Here is a 13,227-nt window from a genome sequence, read left to right as displayed (position 1 = left end):
GTAACTTAAGGGGTTTCTGAGAGACATTTCTTGTTCTGAGTTTCATAGAAATTTGTACACTAAGGTTTGACAATTGGAGATTTTCTATGGCTCATCTATTTCACCAGCTCTCCCCAGAATCTTTTCTCAATGAAAAGGAAATTAGTGAGACTCACCTTTTCCCTGTTTTCTAAGCAATTGATTTGGATTCTTACAATGGGTTCGGGGTTCTTGCAAGGAACTGCCCCTCATTACAGGAAATGTCCCAACTCCATTAAACCTGGAGGTCAGGCTTCCAGTGGTCATAAGCATTAATAATTACTGCATAACATCATTACAGTCAGTGCACTGATTTAGAAAAAAAAAAAACAAGCCAATGTGATCTGTTTTGCACAGAAGGAGAGGGAATTCTGAGAGCAGGTGCAATTTGAATTGCATTATTTCGTTACTTGCTTATCATGTTTGGCTGCTGCCAGAAGAGCAAAGATACCTCAGACTATTTCTTCTTCTTGTTTCTTTCTTTTGAGACCATTAACTTCATTTTGTGAGATGTGAATGAGACACACATACCTCATTTAGACCCAGCCCAAAACTCAGATATCTAATTAATATTTTCTTGGATGTTTATTGGATTTTGTGGGCTTTTTAGAGATGGTTCTATTATGTGTTTGATAAACAGAGAAGGCTGTGGGAAGGGAGACAGTGGCCTGCAGCCCTTCACTACTGATGGACGATGAAATTAAGTTCCTACTCTGGAGATGAATAAAAGGAGATGCTGCCAACCTCCCTTGTACCCCCTTCTAAGAAGTTTGGGTCTACAACCATAATTGATTCCTTACAACAATTCCTGGAAAGTTTTGGGTGTGTGCCAAAGATTTTAGAGATTCCCTGGATTCTGAGGATAACATATTTGAGTGGGTTCAGATCCTGGCCCTTCCATGAATACCACAAATCTGAACACTTTATGCAAGCCACTACCCCCCTCCCCCAGTTAGGGAAACTGAAATGCAGTCACATGTTGAAAAAACTCCCCTGCCTTGTACACCTCTGCAAGGAATAAAGACATTGTGTTGCATAAATGTTTTCAAAAACATAAAGCATTCTTTACTTATGTGGTTGCTACTTTTGATATTACTGTCCTCTACTTATGCTGATAGCATGGATCCCTGATGAATAGGAAAAGGATGTGGGAGATCTTTGTGTGTCAACGCAGCTTCCTACTACAGAGTTTCCTGGGCCCAGTAGTCTAGACAGTGGCTACAATCCCTTTTTCCCAGGCTGAGACCTTGAGGAGAAATCCTGTCATATGGCTGCCCCATCTGGGCAGAACTAATCTAAGGTAATACTCTCAGACTGCTTGCTCCTCATTCAGGAAGAAAAGCTGTAGATAATGCAGGGTCAGGGCAGCTTGGCTGGCACCCAAGGTGACAAGGATGAGAGTACAGCCTGCTTTTGGAGGTATTGGTGACAAGGCTCCTGATGTGTCAAACCCTAAGCCTGTGAATTGGGGATTTGGTCTCAGGTAAGTTGTTGGATCTATGACCCACACAAGGCCCCTCAATGTGGCCTCTGCATACTGGTCTCAGGATGACCTGGCCTGGCTTCCTCAGGCTGGCATCTGGGAAGAAGCATCTCTTCCTCCTCTTTAAAGATGAAACAAACCTTCAAAGACCCCTGTGACCTGTGGGGATCCATTAGCCCTGGAGTAGGAGGGGGTGTGGAGTTCTAGGCAGGGCTTATACCCTACATGTATTCTCTTGTTTGAGTCTTAACACAGTCTTTGACATAAGTACTGTTACCTTCATTTAACACATGAGAAAATGGGGGCAAAAAGAGATTAAATTGATCACCCAAGATGTTACTTGACTAAAAAGAGATGAAGACAAAATTTGAACCTATTGATTCCAATTCCAGAACCCAGGTTCCTAATCGCTGTGTTGCCTTTCCTTCACACGCACTTAACGCTTCTCTGGATACTCTGGTCCAGTTTGCCTGGCCCAGAAGATGTTCAATATATTTGTGAATGTGGTAGTGAAAATCAGATATAAAATGAATAGGTAAATATTGGTAACTCAGATGCTTCTTGTGGCAGTGACTTATGTGTTTGCAAAGCCCAGACTCATTTCTCAGCTCTCTGTAGTTAGGTGGGGTCAATGGAATGTGGGCCCCTTTAGATCCTGCACATGGAACTCCTGCCACCCACCATACTTTCTTTTTCTTTTACAGTCCACTGGGTTCATGGGCTAGACTCAGAGGACCCAGAGCATGGAAGAACCACAAGATGGAAGGAGCTTGGTTAGAAGAGAGCCGTCCAGGAAAGTGGGCTGATTGAGGGCATACATTAGACTTGTATCTGAGCAAGAATACCTTTTTTTACTATGTTAAGTTATTGAAGTCTTGAGGTTTGTTATAGCAGTTAGGTACAACTAATACACTTCTTTAAGAAGGACTTGTTTTAGGCTATTTTTTTCTTGTTTGTTTGTTTAGGAATCTTTACCTATGACATTCAGTTTAACTTGCTGTGTGTGCATGCATGCATGTGTGTGTTTGTGTTGTGAATATGTCAACTTTGGATACACAAAGCAAAGTTGTTCACTTATCTCCACTCTTTTATCAAGTTCAAAATCGTGGAGTACCTACCTCTTTCTTTCTCCATAACTTCCAAGGCAGATCTCTACCAGATATTCAGAACTAAATGTTATACCAGTTTATACAATCCCTTTTTGAACAAACTTTTTTTCCAGCCAACTATGAAGGTGTATTCTTCATTTACTTTCATAGAAACTTTTTAGCATGAAGCTGCATGACACTGAAATCTCTGGCCAGTGTAGCAGAGAAGCGTGCTGGTATTCAAGAAGAAACCTTTCAGGTTTCCTACATGAACCTTTGAGGTACAATGAATGGTTGATGCCACACCTGCTGCAAACAATGAGGCTGTGTCTGGTTGAGGTGGGGGTGTTCAGGGCATCACACCTGAGAATCTTCAGAGCCTCAGAAAAGATGGGAGGATGGAATAACTAGAGAGGCAGATGAAGGCAGGGGCTGGAGACAGTCCTTAATGGAGGAGATGAATAAAATCATGGCCATTTTAGAGTCATTACAGTTAAAGTGGCAAATGGGAAAGGCCATTATAATGTTTGAACTGGTGGACCCCTCATCATCTTGCTTAAATAGAATTATACTTCCCTCACCAGCTAAACCACAAGAGTGACTTAGTCTGGTGGTGTAGATGGAGAGGTTGGCTTTGTTAACCCTAAATGACAGGGAAACTGAAGGAACTGAAGTGACTTGCTCAAGGTCACTTCTCTTGTAAGTGCAGAGCTTAGACTTGGACCCAGTCTGTTTGCTGCCAAAGCCAGGATTCAGGGTTGTATTGCTTTGCCTTACCTTGTTAATGCATGCTTGTTAATGTTAATGTGATCATTCTAGGAAATCCCCTCACACACAATGTCACTTAGAGTGTCCCCACCAGTCTTCCTTATTTTTATATCTATTGTGACTTCATTTTCTTTTCACCCATCACCAAGACAAAGGGATGAATCTGGCCTTCTATTGGTCTGTACTCCTCAGGCCGTGCAGCTCTCAATACTGGCTGCCCATTAAAATCTCCTGAGGGACTTATAAAAATACTGATGCCTGGGCCTCACCTCTAGAGATTCTGACAAGTAGGATGAGGCCTGGGCATTGATATTTTTCAGAAGGCCCAGGGGTTTTTAATGTGCAGCCACGAATGAGAACAACTGTTTTAATGGCTGCCCAGGAACACAGGAGGGGTGAGGAAGAAGCAATTCATATATTTAAGTCTAATGAAATACATTTTCTCCCAGGGGAAGAGACTAGGGAGAATATACTGTGGTTAGCTGGCCAGAAACCCAATTCAAACTGTCCAAACAAAAGAAGGGAATGGCTAGTCTTGTAGAACTGAAGGCCTTCAAGTGGGCTGCAGCCAAGTGCTCTTCCATGGTCATCTGGCTCTCTCTGTCTCCCTGTCTGTCTCCCCTCTGCTTTCCCCTGTGTGCTGCTTCATAGATTGGCATCCCTTTGTGTCATCAAACATGACTGTTTTTAATTTTTTTAATGTTTATTTATTTTTTGAGAGAGAGAGAGACAGAGTGTGAGAAGGGGAGAGCAGAGAGGATACACAGAATCCAAAGCAGGCTCCAGGCCCTGAGCTGTTAGCGCAGAGCCCGATGCAGGGCTCAAACTCATGAACCATGAGATCATGACCTGAGCAGAAGTCAGACACTTAACCGACTGTGCCACCCAGGCACCCCCAGACATGGCTGCTTTTAGCACTCAGCTCACATCCTTCCAGTTTGGCAACCTTGGAGGGAAAGGGACTGCTCTTTCCAAATGTTTGTGTATTAGTCCAGGGAAGGACTTGTGTCATGAATCCACTTTGGGGTCACTCTATCCTTGTGGCCAGGCTGTGGAGAGGCATTAGGACTGCATCCCCCCTACTAGGACTGGTAGCTTGCTAGGGCAGAGAGAGAAGAGAGAACATTCTAAGCAGAGGGAAGGGTTTGTGAAAGGCGCAAAGATGTTAGAGATTGTGACGTTAGGTACTGTGGTGTTAGGGATGTTAGGGACATGGCAAGGTGTCTAGGTGGCTGGAATTCAGCATTGATGGGATTATGGTGAGGGCAAGGTTGGAGACATGGCAGCAGGGACTAGTGATGAAGGACCTTGAAGGACATACTAAGGACTTTGGATGGCATCTGGTAGGTTGGGGCATTACAGGGTGTTAGGCAAGAGGATGACATAATTAGACTAGATTTGGTAACAATTACCCCTGGTTGTGGCTTGTGGAGTGGGGGGAGATTGTGCTCAGTTCATACTGCTTTGGCTCTGTTTGGCACTGTTGAAATAACCCACTAAGAAGACCCAAGTATGTCACTCCTTATATTGATGGAGCACTTTGTAGTTTCCAAACATATCCACATTCATTATGGAATTTGGGGTGAGTAGGGAGGATATTGTCATCCCCAGCTTATACATTCTGGCCATGGAACCTTTGTCACTATAAGTGTTGTGAATCTATGACTCCGCTCTGATGCTGGCCTCTATGCATTCCTAATGGTCTCTTTTTGATAAACAAAAATTCTTATTTTTAATATGGACCAATTTATCAAATTTGTCTTTTATGGTTAGTATTGTTCTTTTTTTTTACTCAACGTCATATAGAGATGAGTTTCTTTTGAATTGGAAGTTCAGCAAAGGCCTTCCAAGTAAGTGCCACTTGAGAGGAACCCTCAAGGATGCTGAGGAGAGGTCCATGTGCTCAGGTGCTCATCCCAGGCTGTTCTGTTTGCTAGCCTTCTCCTCTAGTTGGATCCCTGTGTTTAGAACTGTGAATCCCTTTGTCCATCAGGTTAGACTGGAGCAGAGAAGGCAGAGGAAAGCAATGTGGCAACAACATCATCTGTTCTCTGCATTAATGGATTATGCATCAGGCAGGAAACATCAAATGCAGGTGAAGATTTGCCTTAAGGTAAAGGCAGTGAGCTGAAGTAATGTTTTCAGGACAACTTTTGGCCTCCTGGGCCAATTGGGAGGAAGGGCACACCTTCAAAGCATTGAAGACAAAGAAGAGCTCTCCTCCCTCCCACACAATTTCCTAGAAAGTTTGATTTGATTTAAGAGGCTTTTGTGTGAGGTGGAAATCAATAAAAATAGAACTGGCAAGCATCTCCTGGCAGAGAGTCTGTGAGCACATTCCATTAGGAATGTGACTTCCAGGGTGTTTGGCTCCAGGTCCTCAAGCAGGAGAGAGGACCTTGGGCCAAGTCCTCAAAGCTGCTTTTAATTTTTCTGACACTAGGCTAATTTGGGTTTGTTCATCAGTAGTAGACAAGGGGACAGAGTGAGTATATAGTGACAGTTCCATATTCAGAAAAGGCAGTAATACTCAAGGCTGCCTGTGTTTTGGGGTCAGTTCTAGGTCAAGGGGAAACTGAGTCATGAGTCTGATTGCTGTCTACCTTGGTTGATAGGACTTTGGGGTAATGAGTGGCAAGGCATGCAGGCTCTGGAACCAAGACTGCCAGGTTTGAATTTGGCTCTGTCATTTACGTGCTTTGTGACTGCAGGCAAGTGACTACACTCTGTGCCTCAGTTTTATCACTGCAAAATAAGGATAGGACACTGGTATTCTGAGCGGATTAAGTGAGTTAATGCCTCTGAAATGGCATCAGCACAGACTTACAACACAGCAAATGTTATTCACTATTATTTTTTGTGTAGTCACAGATCTACTGGAGCAAAAGTGGATTCCTAGGTTCCCAAAGCTTCCTTAAACTTCCATAGCAACCATGGGAAAATTGTAAGACTATTTCAGGTACCCAAAAGCATGTTTGCCTGAAACATTCAGATAAAGGAGGCAAAAGTATGAGACTATAAACTGCCTTTTAAGTGGTCTGGGTAATTCTTTAATTTCTTGCTCACTGCTGACTGGGACATGGCCTATGAGCTGGAGACCACTGGAATTTTGAGCAGAAACAGTTTTAGGAAAACGCAACTCCCTTATAATCAGCTGCTTAGAAATCACATCCTTGGAAAGAGTCCCCATTCAGGTTAGATTGCGACGCAACATTTATGCATTTGTAGAAAATCTGCCCCTGGTGGTCTGAATTCCACCACCCCTTTGCCTTTTTAATATACCTGTGCAAAATATGTTAACTTACAATCAACTTAAAGGGGATTTAATTAAATTAATCTGTATTAAAGTTACTAAATAGTTTATTTATAAATGCAGAAACATTTATTTCTTGATATCACATCTTGGGGTCTATAAGACTCCTATTTTCAGTAGCATAAATTATCAAGAATGAATAAATAAGCAAAGATTTATTTAGGAACATGGCTGAGTCAACAACCACAAAGAATATTCTAGAATGCAAAGACTGAAAATTTATTACTGAAGTGCTTATACTTTGAAATTTATTCCCTCATATCTTGAAAATTTCAGTTTCTTAGAGCCCCTCAGGATTAGTCATAGTCAACCGCTTACACAGGACAAGCAAAACAGAGGGTGTCAAATTTAGTCTCAGATGTGAGTTCAAATCTTTAACTTATTAGTTTTGTGACTTTGTTATTTAAACCATCCAAACCTCAATGTCCTCAGTTTTTAAAGTGAGATTAATAATGGTTCATCTGGTAGTGTCTGTGGCTATTTGTGTAAAGCACTTGGTCCTGTGTTTTGCATGTAGTAGCTACTTAATAAATATTAATTTATTTTTTTCTGTGGTAGGCAGAATAATGTCCCCACCCCCACCCCGTGGCTACAGCCTAATCCTCAGAACCTGTGAATATGGTACATTACATGGTAAAAAGGACTTCGCACATGCGATTAAGTTTAGGATTTTGAGATGGGAAGATTATCCTGGATTATCTAGGGGCCTAATGTAATCTCTGGAGTCCTGATAAGAGGGAGCCACAGGGAAAAAATTGGAGGAAAAGTGATGTAATATGAAAACAGCAAAATTTGAAGATACTATACTGCTGGATTTGATCATGAAGGAAGGAACCACGAGCTAAGAAATGCGGGTAGCCTCTAGAAAGTGGAAAAGGTAGAAAATGGATTTTTCCCTACAGCCTCTGGAAGTAACCATCCCTGACAAGACCTTGAGTTTAGCCTCATAAGACGCAGTTTTAGACTTTTGACCTCTAGAACTGTAAAAGGATAAATTTGTGTTGTTTTAAATCATTATGTTTGTGGTAATTTGCTACAGCAGCAAGTGGAAGTGCTATGTGAAAGCGCTTGTGAAAGTGCTTGGTACTTTTAAACTGTTGTCCACATGTTATTAATGGAGGAATGGTTTGCTGGGGTGCTCTCTAGCCATGAGGAAGAGCAAGACACTAAGGACAAGCACTGGAGAAGAGCAGGAGGCTCCCACCACACATAAGCTGCTGTGAAGAACATGAACATGAAGAAGATAAATGTGGGACATAGTTGCTAGATGGTGTCTGGCTTCCATTCCCCTGGGTTTTGTTGCGAGTATCTGGCTTCCTCTTTGGTGGGATTGCCAGTCAAGGTTCTCTGAGTGCATAGGAATAAACTCATAACCTGAGAATCTGAATTTAAGTGGAGTGATTCAAGGATGCAGGAAGTAGTTGGAGGTCATTCATTACAGCTCTGACACCCTGGTGAGGCTCTGGGCTCTTTGAGTTCTTTGGAGTTCCTATTTTTTTGAACTAGCCCATATGTAAGTAAATCTCTAGGCTCTCTTTCTTTTGTTTGTGATCAAAGAACTTGGGTTCTATCCTCCATCTCATAGCGGGGTGGGGGGGGTGGTTTGAGTGTCCTAAGCCACTGAAACAAATACTGTCACATGAGGACTGAGCAACATTTGGGGTCACAAATGGGGATCACTCCTGCCAGAAGTCAACAGGTGACTGACATGCTAGAGGTCCTATAGTTATCCACAGGCAGAAAGACTGTGTAGCTTGTCAGCCCAAGAAAGCATGATTCCACTGTTTTATTTTTCTCTAGACACACTTTTCTTCCTTTTCTCAGTTCCCTTATTCATCAAAATCGGTGATGGGCTAGATCAATGGTTTGCAAACTGTGTTTGTTTAAACAAATAATTCCCCAGAAATTCCCAGGGTGAAAGGAGTGAGAAAATGAGCAAGTAGGAGGGGCCCAGGGACCTGAGGTCCCTTTAATTTCTTTATCCTTTTTATATTTGGGAGTTTTCTGTAAGATATTTTAAACACCAAAGTTCTACAACCCACAGGATTCCCTAAAGCATAATTCAGTTTAGACACTGTAAGGCCAAGCTTCAACTCACCAGAAACTCTCCCAGAAGGTGTTTTTTTCCCCCACCAAGAATATTTTTTTGAACATTGGCTTCAAAGGGCTTTTTTTTTTTAAGTGCACTCCTTTTTTAAAAAAAAATTTAATGTTTTTATTTATTTTTGAGACAGCGAGACAGAGCATGAGCAGGGGAGGGGCAGAGAGAGGGGGAGACACAGAATCGGAAGCAGGCTCCAGGCTCTGAGCTGTCAGCACAGAGCCCGACGCAGTGCTTGAACTCATGGAGTGTGAGGTCATGACCTGAGCTGAAGTCGGACGCTTAACCGACTGAGCCACCCAGGCGCCCCTAAGGGCTTTAAAATACCTTCTTTGCATGAATATTTTGTCTCCGATAATCATTTCTTTCAAAATGTTTTTGGAATCATTTGGAGGAGGGAGATGAATAGGCCATCAGTAGTGACTGTCACTTTCCGAATTTGGCTCACAGACAACCCATGCCCAGGAGAGATTCTTGACTGACCTCCTTCATCAAGGGGCCATTGTCCACCACCAGGCACCAGGCAGGTCCCAGCCCTTTTTATTTACAAATGATCTGCCCATACTTTGTCACAGTTAGTGCTCACACAGGCCTGTGGATTAGTATAATTTTACTGATAATGACTTTGATACTCAAAGAGGGCAGTGGTCCTCTCCCAGGATCTTGCAGCTGGATATCAGGGGATTTGGGGCTCACATTTGGGTCTTCTGGGTCCCAGCCTAGTGCTCTTCTGGCTACACCAGGCTGCTTAGGGACACCAATTATTTGGATACAGTAAATCAAGTTCAGAAGACAGATGCTTAGAAGGAAGTGACTTGGAAGTCACTGGAGGAGGGTGTAGGGAAGAAGAGGGCTTGGACAAGTCTCTGACCATACCAAGGCTTGAGAGTGGGCTAAGCAAAGAGAAACTAGGGATAGGATTGAGAAATGGTTCCCTTAGCAGTGGAAGTAAAAGCATTAGGTGCCCTAGAAGCCAAGAGAAGAGCACATGTTAAAGAGGGGGGTGTGGCCACTGGAGAAAATGCTGCTGGAACTGAAAAAGATTACTAAATGCAGGGGGATAAGATGATTTCTGGAAATCAACAATTTTATTAAGATTTCCTTTTTTATATGCACGACCAGTATATAACCTCTCCTAAGAGAGATGCAGTTTTGTAGTTCATAGTGAGGCACTGGGAGTGGGTGTGCAAATGTGATGCAGTTCTGCTGGGTCCTCTTTGGCTGCAAAGTTCGTAATTATATGGGTGGTCACCTTGGGGTTGCTAGATAGACATGGTCTAAGATTTGTTCAAGGTCTTCTGACTAAAACCTGATGGAGCACAGCCTGGAGCCCCAGTAAGATCTTTTTTTTGTTTTTTTAAATATGAAATTTATTGTCAAATTGGTTTCTATACAACACCCAGTGCTCATCCCAATAGGTACCCTCCTCAATGCCCATCACCCACTTTCCCCTCCCTCTCACCCCGATCAACCTTCAGGTCATTCTCAATTGTTAAGAGTCTCTTATGGTTTGGCTCCCTCCCTAACTTTTTTTTCTTTCCCTTCCCCCATGGCCTTAAGTTTCTCAGGATTCACATAAGAGTGAAAACATATGGTATCTGTCTTTCTCTGTATGACTTATTTCACGTAGCATGACACTCTCTAGTTCCATCCACATTGCTACAAAAGGCCATATTTCATTCTTTTTTATTGCCAGATAATATTCCATTGCATATATAAACCACAATTTCTTTATCCATTCATCAGTTGATGGACATTTAGGCTCTTTCCATACTTTGACGATTGGTGAAAGTGCTGCTATAAACATTGGGGTACAAGTACCCCTATGCATCAGCACTACTGTATACCTTGGGTAAATTCCTAGCAGTGCTACTGCTGGGTCATAGGGTAGATCTCTTTTTAATTTTTTGAGGAACCTCCACACTGTTTTCCAGAGTGGCTGCACCAGTTTGCATTCCCACCAATAGTGCAAAAGTGTTCTCTTTTCTCCACATCCTCTCCAGCATCTATAGTCTCCTGATTTCTTCATTTTAGCCACTCTGACTGGCGTGAAGTGATATCTCAACGTGCTTTTGATTTGTATTTCCCTGATGAGGAGTGACGTTGGGCATCTTTTCATGTGCCTGTTGGCCATCTGGATGTCTTCTTTAGAGAAGTGTCTATTCATGTTTTCTGCCCATTTCTTCACTGGGTTATTTGTTTTTCGGGTGTGGAGTTTGGTGAGCTCTTTATAGATTTTGGATACTAGCCCTTTGTCTGATATGTCATTTGCAAATATCTTTTCCCATTCCGTTGGTTGCCTTTTAGTTTTGTTGATTGTCTCCTTTGCAGTGCAGAAGCATTTTGTCTTCATGAGGTCCCAATCGTTCATTTTTGCTTTTAATTCACCTGTCTTTGGAGATGTGTCAAGTAAGAAATTGCTGTGGCTGAGGTCAGAGAGGTTTTTTCCTGTTTTCTCCTCTAGGGTTTTGATGGTTTCCTGTCTCACATTCCTATCTCACATTCTTTATCCATTTTGAGTTTATTTTTGTGAATGGTGTGAGAAAGTGGTCTAGTTTCAACCTTCTGCATGTTGCTGTCCAGTTCTCCCAGCACCATTTGTTAAAGAGACTGTCTTTTTTCCATTGGATATTCTTTCCTGCTTTGTCAAAGATTAGTTGGCCATACGTTTGTGGGTCTAATTCTGGGGTTTCTATGCTATTCCATTGGTCTATGTGTCTGTTTTTGTGCCAATACCATGCTGTCTTGAATATGACAGCTTTGCAGTAGAGGCTAAAGTCTGGGATTGTGATGCCTCCTGCTTTGGTCTTCTTCAAAATTACTTTGGCTATTCGGGATCTTTTGTGGTTCCATACAAATTTAGGATTGCTTGTTCTAGCATCGAGAAGAGTGCTGGTGCAATTTTGATTGGGATTGCATTGAATGTGTAGATAGCTTTGGGTAGTATTGACATTTTGACAATATTTATTCTTCCAATCCATGAGCACGGAATGTTTTTCCATTTCTTTATACCTTCTTCATTTTCCTTCATAAGCTTTCTATAGTTTTCAGCATACAGATCTTTGCATCTTTGGTTAGATTTATTCCTAGGTATTTTATGCTTCTTGGTGCAATTGTGAATGGCATCAGTTTCTTTATTTGTCTTTCTATTGGTTCATTATTAGTGTATGAGAATGCAACTGATTTCTGTACATTAATTTTGAATTTTTTTTTTTAATGTTTTTTATTTATTTTTGAGACAGAGAGAGACACAGCATGAACGGGGGAGGGGCAGAGAGAGAGGGAGACACAGAATCGGAAGCAGGCTCCAGGCTCTGAGCCATCGGCCCAGAGCCCGACGCGGGGCTCGAACTCACGGACCGCGAGATCGTGACCTGAGCCGAAGTCGGACGCTCAACCGACTGAGCCACCCAGGCGCCCCTGTACATTAATTTTGTATCCTGCGACTTCGCTGAATTCATGTATCAGTTCTAGCAGACTTTTAGTGGAGTCTGTCAGGTTTTCCATGCAGAGTACCACGTCGTCTGCGAAAAGTAAAAGTTTGACTTCATCTTTGCCAATTTTGATGCCTTTGATTTCCTTTTGTTGTCTGATTGCTGATGCTAGCACTTCCAACACTATGTTAAACAACAGTGGTGAGAATGGACATCCCTGTTGTGTTCCTTATCTCAGGGGGAAAGCTCTCGGTTATTCCCCATTGAGGATGATGTTAGCTGTGGGCTTTTCATGAATGGCTTTTATGATGTTTAAGTATGTTCCTTCTATCCCGACTTTTTCGAGAGTTTTTATTAAGAAAGATGGTGGATTTTGTCAAATGCTTTTTCTGCATCGATTAACAGGGTCATATGGTTCTTATCTTTTTTTTTTATTAATGTGATGTATCACATTGATTGATTTGTGAAGGTTGAACCAGCTCTGCATCCCAGGAATGAATCCCACTTGATCATGGTGAATAATTCTTTTTACATGCTGTTGAATTTGATTTGCTACTATCTTGTTGATAATTTTTGCATCCATATTCATAAGGGATATTGGCTTGTAGTTCTCTTTTTTTTGCTGGGTCTCTGTCTGGTTTGGGAATCAAAGTAATGCTGGCTTCATAGAAAGAGTCTGGAAGTTTTCCTTCCTCTTCTATTTTTTGGAACAGCTTGAGAAGGATAGGTATTATCTCTGCTTTAAATGTCTCGTAGAATTCCCCTGGGAAGCCATCTGGTCCTGAACTCTTATTTGTTGGGAGGTTTTTGATAACTGATTCAATTTCTTCGCTGGTTATGGGTCTGTTCAAGCTTTCTATTTCTTCCTGCTTGAGTTTTGGAAGTGTGTGGGTGCTTAGGAATTTGTCCATTTCTTCCAGGTTGTCCAGTTTGTTGGCATATAATTTTTCATAGTATTCCCTGATAATTGCTTGCATTTCTGAGGGATTGGTTGTAATAATTCCATTCTGATTAATGATTTT

The sequence above is a fragment of the Panthera leo genome, chromosome E2, assembly GCF_018350215.1.
Source record: "Panthera leo isolate Ple1 chromosome E2, P.leo_Ple1_pat1.1, whole genome shotgun sequence".
NCBI classification, from domain to species: Eukaryota; Metazoa; Chordata; class Mammalia; order Carnivora; family Felidae; genus Panthera; species Panthera leo.
The sequence above is the reverse complement of the archived record's forward strand: the minus strand, read 5'-3'. Positions refer to the sequence as shown.